Consider the following 12,722-nt stretch of genomic DNA (forward strand, 5'->3'; position numbering starts at 1 on the left):
GAGATGAGATCGCACCACTGCACTCCAGCCTAGGCAACACAGCAAGACTCCATCTCAAAAAAAGAACAACAAATCCTAAGTAGAGGAAGGAGAGTGTTAGGATAAATAGCTAATGCGTGTGGAGCTTAATACCTAGGTGATGGGTTGATAGGTGCAGCAAACCAATATGGCACACATTTACCTATAGAATAAACCTGCATGTCCTGCACATGTATACTTAAAATAAACCCTAAGTAGAAAAAAAAGTGAGCAAAAAATATACATGGGCACTTCATAAAACAGGATGTACAAATACGGTCTTGTTTGTCATCAGGGAGATGCAGTTGAAGACCACCCACTGTCTCAGTCTGAGATCCAAGAACTGAGAAATACAATAACACCAAGGCTTGGGAAAGATACAGAGTCATGAAGACTCATATGTAGCTGGTGGTAATACATTACTAAACTGCTGCTATGCTTCTAGATGTTTGTGGATGTTTGAATATTGAACCCTAGTCCCCAGTGTGATGGTATTAGGAGATGGGGTGTTTGAGAGGTCATTAGTTCATGAGGGTGAGGCTCTTGTGAATGGGATTACTGCCCTTATAAAGAGGCCCCAGAGAGCTGCCTCACCTCTTCCACTGTGTGAGGATGCCACTAGAAGTTGCCATCTATGGCTTTGAGAGGGAGGCCTCACCAGACACTGAATCTGCTGGAGCCTTGATCTTGGATTTTCCAGGCCCCAGAACTTCTGTGAATTTCTGTGGTTTAGAAGCCACCTAGTTTATGGCATTTTGTTATAGCAGCCCTGATGGACTAAGACCACAGTCTTGCAGGATAAGTTGGCATTATCTTATAAAGGTGACCACGTATCTACAGGGCGATCCAGACATGGTGGCCAAGAGCCATGTCCAGCTCACACACAAGATAAGGCAAGCTCAAGACTGGGCTGATTCAATGGAGGTCAAGTAACAATGGCAACTTCTAGAGTTAGAGAGTGTTATGAGTTGAAACGTGTCCCCCAAAATTTCACACATCGAAGCCCTAATTCCCAGTCCCTTCGAATGTAACCTTACTTGGAACTAGGACCATTGCAGACGTACTTAGTGAAGATGAGGTCGTTAGGGTAAGTCCTAATTTCATATAAGTGGTATGCCTGTAAAAAGGAAATTTGGACACAGAATACCATGTGAAGGTTGGAGCGATGCTGCCATAAGCCATGGAATGCCAGAGAGTGTGAGCAAACTACCAGAAGTTAGGAGAGAGGTGTGGGGCAGACTCTCCCTCACCTCCCTCAGAAGGAACCAAACCTGCTGGCACACTGATGTCAGACTTTGGACTGCCAGCACTAAGAGAAAATAAATTTCTGTTGTTTAAGCCACCCGTGTGTGGTACTTTGTTAGGACAGCCCCCAGGATGCTAATACAAGATACGGTTTGTTACCTATACAGGCGGTGGAAAGGAAAGTACAGCAAGACGCCAGCTCCCCATGGTTCTTGTTCTACACCCTAAGAAGGACGGTACTGAAACAGAGGCACTGTGTAGCTGCCGTGTGAGCTGGGGGCACCCCGGTGCTGAGGAGCCAATGCTGCACTGCAGCTCTGCAGCTCAGAGGGAGTGGGACAGGAATTCCTAGATCCTGTCAGAACCCAGGAGGCCACGAGAAGCTGTCTCGCCACCAGGGAGAGGGGAGGCAAGTGGGAGATGGCTGAAGGGCCACTCCTCCCCGGCTTCCAAGCCTCTGGTTTTCTGGCAGGGTCCGAGGCTAAGCCTCAGGTTGGCTGCAGTTTAAGCCTCTGTCTGCCTGGCCTCCGTGATACAGGGAAGGTTGCCTGGAAGCCACGCTGGAGTCATTCACCTACAAACATGGTTTTCAAACCATTTTTGGTCATGTCTGTAGCAACAAATGCATTTGAAATTGTGGCCATAACACACATACACATTCAAATACAGATGATAGAAAGGCGGTGAAAGTCTTTATCCTTACTTTGTACTGTGCTGTCTTTTTAAAATTATTCTTTACCATTTCATTAAAAAAAAGCTGGTCGATACTTGATACTTCACTAAATTGATTGCACAAACCACAAATCAAAACAACTGACAATTTGTAAAGCATTGAGAATCTCATTAGGTGAGCTGAGAAACACACACCTGAATTTCATAATGGCATTTGTTTGTGGGACAAACTCTTACAGAGCACTTACTATGTGCCAAGCACTGTTTGAAGCATTGTAAAAATATGTGTACAACCACAAGTGATCACAGCCATAAAAAGAATGAGTTCATGTACTTTTCAGGGACATGGATGAAGCTGGAAACTATCATCCTCAGCAAACTAACACAGGAACAGGAAACCAAACACTGCATGTTCTCACTTGTAAGTGGGAGTTGAACAATGAGAACACATGGACACAGGGAGGGGAACATCACCAGGTGGGGAGCAAGGGGAGGGACAGCATTAGGGAAAATACCTAATGCATGTGGGGCTTAAAACCTAGATGATGGGTTGATGGGTGCAGCAAACCACCATGGCACATTTATACCTATGTAACAAACCTGCACATTCTTCACATGTATCCAGAACTTAGAGTATAATAAATAAATGTAGGCCAGGCGTGGTGGCTCACGCCTGTAATCCCAGCCCTCTGGGAGGCCGAGGTGGGCAGATCACGAGGTCAGGAGATTGAGACCATCCTGGCTAACACGGTGAAGCTCCGTCTTTGCTAAAACTACAAAAAATTAGCCAGGTGTGATGGCGGGCGCCTGTAGTCCCAGCTACTCAGGAGGCTGAGGCAGGAGAATGGCGTGAACTCAGGAGGTGGAGCTTGCAGTGAGCCGAGATCGCGCCACTGCACTCCAGCCTGGACGACAGAGTGAGACTCCATCTCAAAAAAAAAAAAAAAATTAAAAACCACACGCACAAGCGATCCTTACAGGAAAGCTATGAGTTAGCCACTGTTGTTACTCCCAGGTGACAGATGAAGAAACAAAGGAGTAGGGGAAAGTGCCTGTGAGGTCACACAGTAGGCAAGAAGAGGCACGGTATGCTTCAAGCCCGGTACACTTTTTTTTTAAGTTCAGGGGTATATGTGCAGGTTTGTTATATAGGTAAACTCACATCACAGAGGTTTGTTGTACAGAATATTTCATCACTCAGGTATTAAGCCTAGTACCCATTAGTTATGTTTCCTGATCCTCTTCCCTCCTCCCACCTTCCAGTATGCCCCAGTGTGTGTTGTTCCCCTCTACGTGTCCAAGTGTTTTCATCATTTAGTCCCTGCTATCCTTATGATAGTATCACATTGTCATGGATTAATAAATTGATGGATAAAATAAGTGATCACAATGGAAATTAAACACACTTAGTCCTGAAAAATAATAAAAATGTATATTAAAACTGGCCAATAGAGACAATTTCCAAAATGGCAGTGGGAGGAGGTTTTTTTCTCTGGGCCGTCTCCTGAAGAAATAATCATATTATATTTATTTTGAGGCTGTTTTGTTAGGCATAAACCAGTGTGTGATTGTTTGATGTTACTGTTTATCATCATTATTACACAATGGCCACTTTATCCCTGATAATTATTTTTGTCTTAAAACATATTTGCGTGCTATTACTTTGTTTACCAGACATATTCTTGATTATTTTTTGCCTATCATACGCTTTATGTTCTTTTATTTTTAGTACTTCTGCATCTTTAGTTTTTTCAGTGGGTCTTTTGTAACAGCATAAAGCTGGACATAATCTCGTTATAATCCAATCTGACAACCTGTGTCTTATTTTGTGAAATTAATGCATTTTTTATTTATTGTCATGATTTATATGTATGTATTAATCGTTATAATTTTTATTAGTGTTTTTAAAATTTTTTCCATGCTCTTATGTATGCCTCCTTTTACCTCATTTACTGACCTTTCCCTTATTTTCGGATTCCCCATAATGCAGGCTTTGCAACAAACATTTAGGGGTAAGTGGTTTTGGGAGGAGTTATTCCAAAAAGTTGTGAGGGAACTAGGAAGGGAGAGAATCCAAAAAAGAGCATGTTAATTATGGGCTGTCACTAAAGCAGTGGGCTTATTTCCAGTGGATGCTCTCTGAGATGTGTAAAAGACATCTCAGAATTGTCCCACCCAGGGATGAGGAAGGTCAGATATTTGTCTACCAATTTCCTTGCTCATGACTGAGGGTGGTTTCTGGGGCTCATTGACTGAGGGCGGTCTCTGCAATACCTGAGGCAGAGAGAAGCACAGAGGCATCGGCCTCTGGGGAAATCTGCAGCTGAACTCCAGAGTAGGCTGAAAAGTTGTGAGTGGGCTCTGGAAGCTTCTGCTAAATCTTTTGGGGTTTTTCTTCCTCTAATTTTATTTGTTTGCTTATTTGTTTTACTTCTTCCAGTTTGACACTTGTTCACACTTTTTCTATTTACAGGTTGTCCTTGATGTTTTACTATTAAAATTACAAATTCTAAAATTAATCAAAAACGTATCTTTTTTTTTTTTTTTAAGACAGTTTCGCTCTGTCGCCCAGGCTGGAGTGTAGTGGCACAATCTGGGCTCACTGCAACTCCTGCTTCCCAGGTTCAAGTGATTCTCCTGCCTCAGCCTCCTGAGTAGCTGGGATTACAGGCACGTGGCACCACTCCTGGCTAAATTTTTTTTTTTTTTTTTTTTTTTTGAGACAGAGTTTCACTCTTGTTGCATATTTTTAGTAGAGAGAGGGTTTCACCGTGTTGGCCAGGCTGGTCTTGAGCTCTTGACCTCAGGTCATCCATTGGCCTTGGCCTCCCAAAGTACTGGGATTACAGGTGTGAACCACCATGCCCAGCCCAAAAATGCATCTTCATTTCCTAAATAATATGAGTACCTTATAGTAGTTTGATTCTTGTAAACTCCTACTGGCTTACGTGCAATTATGTTAGTATTTTATTATGCATTCTCTGACCACATATATTTTACTTTTTATTAAAAATAGTGTTTTTTAAGAGTTATCTATATACTTACCCATCTGTTTACTATTTCTTCTTGCATCTTAAACCTTCCTTTGGGGATCATTTTTCTTCTTTCTAAAGTATATTCTCTGGTAATTTCTGTAGTAAATTTAGTTAGAGATAAACTTAGATTGTCTTTATCCAAAAATGTATATATATTTTATGCTTGTTCTTGAGAGACAGTTTTTGTTAGTACTCATTGTAAGATGACAGATTTTTTCCCTCTCAGCATATTTTAACACTCCATACACCATGGAATACTATGCAGCCATAAAAAAATGATGAACTCATGTCCTTTGTAGGGACATGGATGAAATTGGAAACCATCATTCTCAGCAAACTATCGCAAGGACAGAAAACCAATACCACATGTTCTCACTCATAGGTGGGAATTGAACAATGAGAACTCATGGACACAGGAAGGGGAACATCACACTCCGGGGACTGTTGTGGGGTGGGGGGAGGGGGAGGGGGGAGGGACAGCATTAGGAGATATACCTAATGCTAAATGACGAGTTAATGGGTGCAGCACACCAACAGGGCGCATGTATACATATGTAACCTGCACATTGTACACATGTACCCTAAAAGTATAATAATAATAAAATTTAAAAAAAGAAAAAAAAACCACTCCTTTGCTTCTGTGATTTTAATTTTAATTTCTTTGTAAATGATATGCCTTGTCTGTATAGATGTTTGAAACCTCATCTTTGTCATTCTATAGCTTTAATGCAATATGCTTAGATATGAATTTCCTTTTATTTATGATGCTTGGTATAAATTATGTCTTCTGTCTATGTGGATTAGTGTCTTTCAAATGTAGAAATTTTTCAGTCATTTTATCTTCAGATTACTTTCTGTTACTCTCACTCATGGAAGCTGATTAGATATGTGTTAGAATTTCTAATTCCACCTTTCATATTCCATAAACTCACTTGTATTTTCTTCCTCTTTTCTTGTGTCTGCATTTGAAGCCATAATCCAAATCACTAATTCTTTTTCAGCTCATGGGACCTGATTAGAGGTTAATCTGTTAACCTCTAATCTGTTGTTTCATTTCAAAAGTGTCTTTTAACTTCTAATAATTTATCTTTCATTATCTTTGTAGTTATTTTTAAAATCAACTTTATTTGCAAAACTGGTGTGCAATGCAATAAGTTTTGAAAAATGTCTAAAGTTGTGTAATCACCACAGTCAAGCTATAGAGCATTTCCATCACCCCAAAAAGTTCCTGTTTGCCATTTGCCATCAAGGTCTCCTTCCCCCAGCACTAATCAGCTTTCTGTCATATAAATTGGCCTTATCCAGAATCTAATGTACATGAAATCATACAATATATGGGCTCTGTGTCTGGGTTTGTGCACTTAGTGTAATGCTTTGGAGATTTAGCTGTGTTGCTGCATCTAGCAATACTCCATTTCTTTTTATTATTAAGAAGTATTTCATTATATAGATATATTACAAGTTGTTCATCCATTCACCAGTTAATGGGCATTTAGGCCACTTTCAATCTTTGACTATTATGAATAAAGTCTTTGTGTGGACATGTTTTCATTTCTTTTGGATAAATACCTAAAAGTGGGATTGCTGGTTCACATGGTATGCATACCTAGAGATGTATTTACCTATGAAAGAAACAGCTTATTCTGTTTCTCCTTGACTTATCCAAACTGGACTTCTTGTGATTGTACTTCTGCTAATAGACATAAGCATTTGGCTCTCTCTCTAGCATAAACCTTCCCTTACTTATCTCCATTCTCTTAATATTGTTTTAGCACTATTGTTAATAAGCCCTGATTACATTATTTATACTAGCAATGCTTCTCACCGCAGAACTAAGGGGTACGTTGGAATGATACTTCCTTACCTAGCTATTTTTTTTTCCTGAGCTTTCTTTTCTACTTTTTTTTCCTGTAATTTCTTCCTTCTATTTAATCTCCCTTTTTATGATTCCCCAAAGCCACATCTATTTGGTTATTTTCCTCAGTCTCCTAAATCAGACTCTCAGGAAAACTCACTCCTGGGTCTCGTTCCCTCCAGGGCTGCTGCACAGTTTACTTGGTGGTTTCTCTGACAGGTCCCCTGGATTTGGCCCACTGTTTCCTAAACCTGTTGCATCTTCTTCCTTTTTTTTCCTAGTATCTCTGGATGATAGTCCTTCAGCAACTTCCTGTGAAAAGAAAACAAACTATCTGGATACCTACTTTCAATTAACAGATTTGGCTTAAGCTCCAGTCTCCTCACTAGCCTTCACCGTATCTGTCACCTAATAGCTCAATCCTCTCTGCTTCTCTGAAAGGGAAAATTGCATCCCTTATTAACCAATCTTTCCTCCTATGGCTTTTCTTAGGCTGCTGTATTAGCTACCACTTGACTGTCTGACTTCCATCTTCCAGAAATGTCTTGATCATAAGCCTGCCCAATTTGTTTGCCTTCGTGGGTTTGTAGCATCTTATATCTTTTTCAATGCAAAGTTGCTTAATGTCCAAGCTCATCTCTACTGTTTCCCTTCTTCAACATTCTACACTAGTGACTATAATGATTTATTTATATTGTATATTTGTATTGCAGGAAATGTAGCCTAATATGACCTCCCAAATGATTTGAAGTGTCTACCCTGCCCCCAGAGGACTTTGTCATGGCAATTACCAAGTGTCTTTCAAGCTTTTTATTACTTCAATTTTTTAAATCACTTTTTGTACTACCACCAGGCTATGCACAAGAAGTGATGATGGGTAAGCTTTATTCTTATATTTCAAACTTAATGCCTGGCTCATAACAGGCATAAGATAATATTTTTTGAACTAAAGAAAAGCTAAGGCCAGGCACGCCTGTAATCCCAGTACTTTGGGAGGCCGAGGCGGGCAGATCACTTGAGGCCAGGAGTTCAGAACCAGGCTGGCCAATATGGCAAAACCCCAGCTGTACTAAAAAATAGAAAAATTAGCTGGGCATGGTGGCACATGCCTGTAACCCCAACTATTCAGGAGGCTGAGTTAGGAGAATTGCTTGAACTTGGGAGGCAGAGGTTGCAGTGAGCCGAGATCAGTGGTGACAGAGCAAGACACCATCTCAAGAAAAGAAAAGCTAAGTATGTCTCCATAATAAATACGTACCTTTAAGCTTGTTAATGTTTCTCTCCTTCCTCATCTGAGTATGATCTTCACTCTTACACTAGCATTTTCTCTAGAAGGAACACAAAGCTAAAAAGGCTAATGATCAGCTTCCACAGGGGAGAAAGGGTTATAGTGCCTGACAACAACATCAAAAACCAGACTGTTTTCTTGAGAAAGTAATGTTCAAAATGTTTATATGGCCTTCTTACCATTTTAATAACTAAACATGAAGTGCTTAGCTCTTAAAATTTCATCTAAATGTTTGAAACATTTTTGTCTCCTACTGACCATTAAGGCTTGCTCAGAAGAAGAAAGAATATGAGATAAAATTTGTGGAAGATGAGCCTTTCTCCTCTCCAGCCTGGGATAGGATACAAAAATAGGAAGGAGGAGGGTTTCTCTATACTTATTTTTATTTATTTCCTCATACATTACAAAACTAAAATCATATTGTCATTTTACATCATGACTTTTATCACCTTCCATGTCATGAGCATTTTCTGATGTCACTAAATAATCCTAGCAGACATGATTTTTTTTTAATAGCTGTTGGGCACCTTATTACATGGATACACTATCATTTAGGTAACAGGTATTCAGCTTTCTCATGTCTAAATGGGTAGATGGATGGCTGAGATAATAGAAAAAAATGTCTCTCTCAGGGCATGGTCACAGAAACTGTGCAAGACATATGCGTGATTTTCTTCCACTTTTATTCTCTTTCCTCTAACATACTTGGATGCACTCCAAAGTTTGAGTATTCTTCCAGAATCTATGTGTCCTGAAGACTGGGGATCCCTGTCTTTAGTAGTTCAGAGGATATGAAAACTCCTGTGTCTGAAAAACATCCTCAAATCCTTGTCTGCTGGGTAGAGTTGAAGAGTGACAGTGAACCCAACCATTGTTCTGTCCTCTCTTCATTTCTCCCAGATTAATGAATTTCCTCACAGTTTTGATTACATTCAATGGATTCCCTAGGAACTGGGACAGAAGGTCGGGGCCAATTGACTTCAGCTCCAGACCAAGAACAGCTCCTGACCTGAAGGCAGGCAGAGTCATTTCTGAGGTCTCCAAGGGGTGAAAATAAATGAGGGTGGGATATGGCTATCTGCATTCATTTCCAGATAGCTCAACAGGTAAATAGCCACTGCATATTGGCTTTGTGGCTTGTAAGTAGAGCTGAAATTTCATAAAGTCAAGGTATATATGTATGTATAAACATATTATTTTATTACAAAAATTTATGTCAAAAGGTATAAGGAAGCATACATTTCTTTCATTGTTATCTGAATATAAAATACCACAGTTTTTTTTGGAGAACAATATCAATTAGACAATAAAATGTGCAATCTTTAACCAAAAAAATCAATTTTGAGGCAGTGTGCTTATTATTTAGAGACATCTGTGTATATTTATCTAAATAAACATTTAGTGATATGCACAGGTGAATTTATTTTTTCTGCAAATATTTATTTGTATACGCCTCTTTAACATATACCTGTATCTCTCTGTTTCAACTATACATTTGTTTCCTTTCACCCTACCCAGCTATGATGTTGTTAAATAATAATTACAAAATAATAACAAACTCTGACTTTCATACAAATATAAAATAAACCCATATCAAAGATTTAATCAAATAATCAGTTAATGAGGAAACCAGTAAGATGTTAAAACTTTTCAAGAGATGATCTGAAGAGACACACGTAACCAGGAATTGGGAATGCTGACATGAATTCCATACTAGACGCAACACTACTCACTATTCACAATGCTGTTTTTGAAATAGACTCTTCCATTGGGACAGGGTGGGGGGTTAATTGCCCTCACCACCAGACAAAATTCATTTGCATCTCTATGGAAAAATTATATTTTTTACTCTGAAGATTTTAAAATTAACTTACAGCATTGTGACATATCCCCCTTAAAGGCTTTGGAGAGATCAGAGCCCTATAAAATTAGATAGCCCCACTTTGGCAATGCTTGATAATGCCCAGCATCCTAGTGAAAGACCACCTAGTATTTTGTTTCCCATTTCCAAGTCTTTCATGGCAAAACAAACCACGGGATGGTCTTTCATAATTTTTCTGGGCAGTATAATTAGAAGAGCACTGATTATGGAGAAAGAAGATTTGAATTCCAGGCATGGATTCCCCATTTTATCTACGTGAACCTCGGACAAATTACTTCTTTTGGGGGTGTCATACAGAAGTTCACAGGAGAAATAACCTGAGGCTTTAATCTTGGAGGATGAGTAGGAATTTGTTCAAGATGACATGTGGACATGTGGACTGTCCCACCAGGAGGACGTGCTAAAAGGCACATTTGAGGGGGTCAAGGAATGTAGGACCTCATCCTAGTGTTCCTGACCTTAGAGGAAATAACTTTACACATTCTCCTCTGTTTCTCACCTATGGTAAGTTCTGACCTACATACCCCAAAGAGAACCTGTGAGAATCACATGAGTTCATGTTTGGGAAACATTTTTTTTTTTTTGTGACCAAGTCTCGCTCTGTCGCCCAGGCTGGAGTTCAGTGGCACAATCTCGGCCCACTGCAAGCTCCACCTCCCGGGTTCATGCCATTCTCCTGCCTCAGCCTCCCAAGTAGCTGAGACTACAGATGCCTGTCACCACGCCTGGCTAAGTTTTTTGTACTTTTAGTAGAGACGGGGTTTCACCGTGTTAGCCAAGATGGTCTCGATCTCCTGACCTCATGATCCGCCTGCCTCGGCCTCCCAAAGTGCTGGGATTACAGGTGTGAGCCATCACGCCTGGCCCGGGAAAGTGTTTTTAGGTCTCCAAAGGAGTGTGCATTTAAGGACTGCTGTACTGTGTGCTTGACACATACTATGTCATTTAATCTTCTCAACAATCCTATAAGATAGACACCATTATGATCCTGCTCTCTGAACCTTATAGAAATGGGAGTTTCTTGGCCAAGGTAACATAGCTACCAAGCAGTAGAGTCTAGGAGAAATTCTAGACAGCCTCTTAATATTGCAGCTGAAATTCAAAAGCAGGATATTGACTAATGTATCACTGATGACCTGGAGGGAGGTCTTTTGTGTAATTCAAGGTTCTATCCTTGGTTCTTTTCCCTTCAAGAGTTTTCATCCATTGAATCATTCATTCACCCATCAACATATTGATTTATTTCATTGCCCTACATTATTTCTGCACTTTTTTTTTTTTTTTTTTTTTTTGAGACGGAGTCTCCCTCTGTTGCCCAGACTGGAGTGCAGTGGTATGATCTTGGCTCACTGCAGCCTCTGCCTCCTGGGTTCAAACAATTTCCTGCCTCAGCTTCCTGGGTAGCTGGGACTACAGGCACCAACCATCATGCCCAGCTAATTTTTGTATTTTTAGTAAAGATGGGGTTTTGCCATGTTAGCCAGGCTGGTCTCGACCTCCTGACCTCAGGTGATCCACCTACCTCAGACTCCCAAAGTGCTGAGATTACAGGCGTGAGCCACCACGCCCAGCCTGTTTCTGCACTATTTAATAGATGCCCTGCTTAACATAGATTAAACTTCAAAAATCCTATATTGAGTCTATTAGCTCGATTTATCAATAAGGAAATTGAAGCATGAAGATTTCAACTAACGTTGTGAAGCTCAAAGAGCCAGTATATTTTGAGCTGTGTCTAGAATCCAGGAATCCTATTTGCCTTCTGGACCATGATTTGTCTGAGTCTCTATGCAAACCCAAGCATGACTCACTGGTTACGTGTCTCATCCATTGCATCTTCTTTATACCCACTGCCACTGAATTACTGGCTTCTCCCCTGGGTTTCCACAGAAGGCGTCTGTCTGGACTCACTGCTCTGTTCTCATCGCTCTGCACTAATGTTTCCAGGAAACTCAGCTTCTCACATAAGCTCCTCCCATTCTCCTGGCCCACACTTGTTTCTTTAGCCTCAACTTCCTCCACTTTTCTCCTTTCTTTCCGGTCTTGTTCTCTAGCCTCATGGAAGCACTTTCCTAAATATGTACTTGCTCTTTTTTGGAGCCAGAGAATCTTGGCATCAAGAACCGTACTTAATGTATGTTAGTTGGTCTCTTTGGGTTCTATTTTTACATCCCCGAGCTCAGTTTATTCTTCTTTAAGAAGAGGATAGCAAGAGCACCAAAATCCTGGGATTCTTGTGAGGATTAATTATAGCTGGTAAGAAACCTAGAGTGCTGTGTGGCTCATCATAAGTATCCCATTCACATTCAGTTGGGTTGATGTTGGTGTTAACATCATGTGCTGCTTTCCCTGCCTGGTGTAGCCTCCCATCCGCCTTCCCCACCCAACGCACAGGCTGGCCTTTTTTCATCTTGAACACTCGGCTTGTTTCTCTAGGAAGCCTTCTCCGGGTTCCCAGACTGGGCAGCCTCATCCAGGCTCTCATAGCACCTAATGATTCCCGATCATTCTGCATTGCAGCTGCTCACTTATTGCTATTCTCCTCCTTTAACCTGTAAGCAACTGGGAGCTATGTCTGTTGGTCTACATGCCCCTGGAATGTAGCTTTGTGCCTGTCACATAATAGGGGATAAATATGTGTTTGTGGTGACTGAATGAATGAATGAACGATCAAACGTGATGATCACATCTCTCACACCTTCAAGGTATGGCAGAAATATGGATTTATTT

This window comes from Nomascus leucogenys, chromosome 16 (genome assembly GCF_006542625.1).
Source record: "Nomascus leucogenys isolate Asia chromosome 16, Asia_NLE_v1, whole genome shotgun sequence".
In the NCBI taxonomy this organism is placed as follows: Eukaryota; Metazoa; Chordata; class Mammalia; order Primates; family Hylobatidae; genus Nomascus; species Nomascus leucogenys.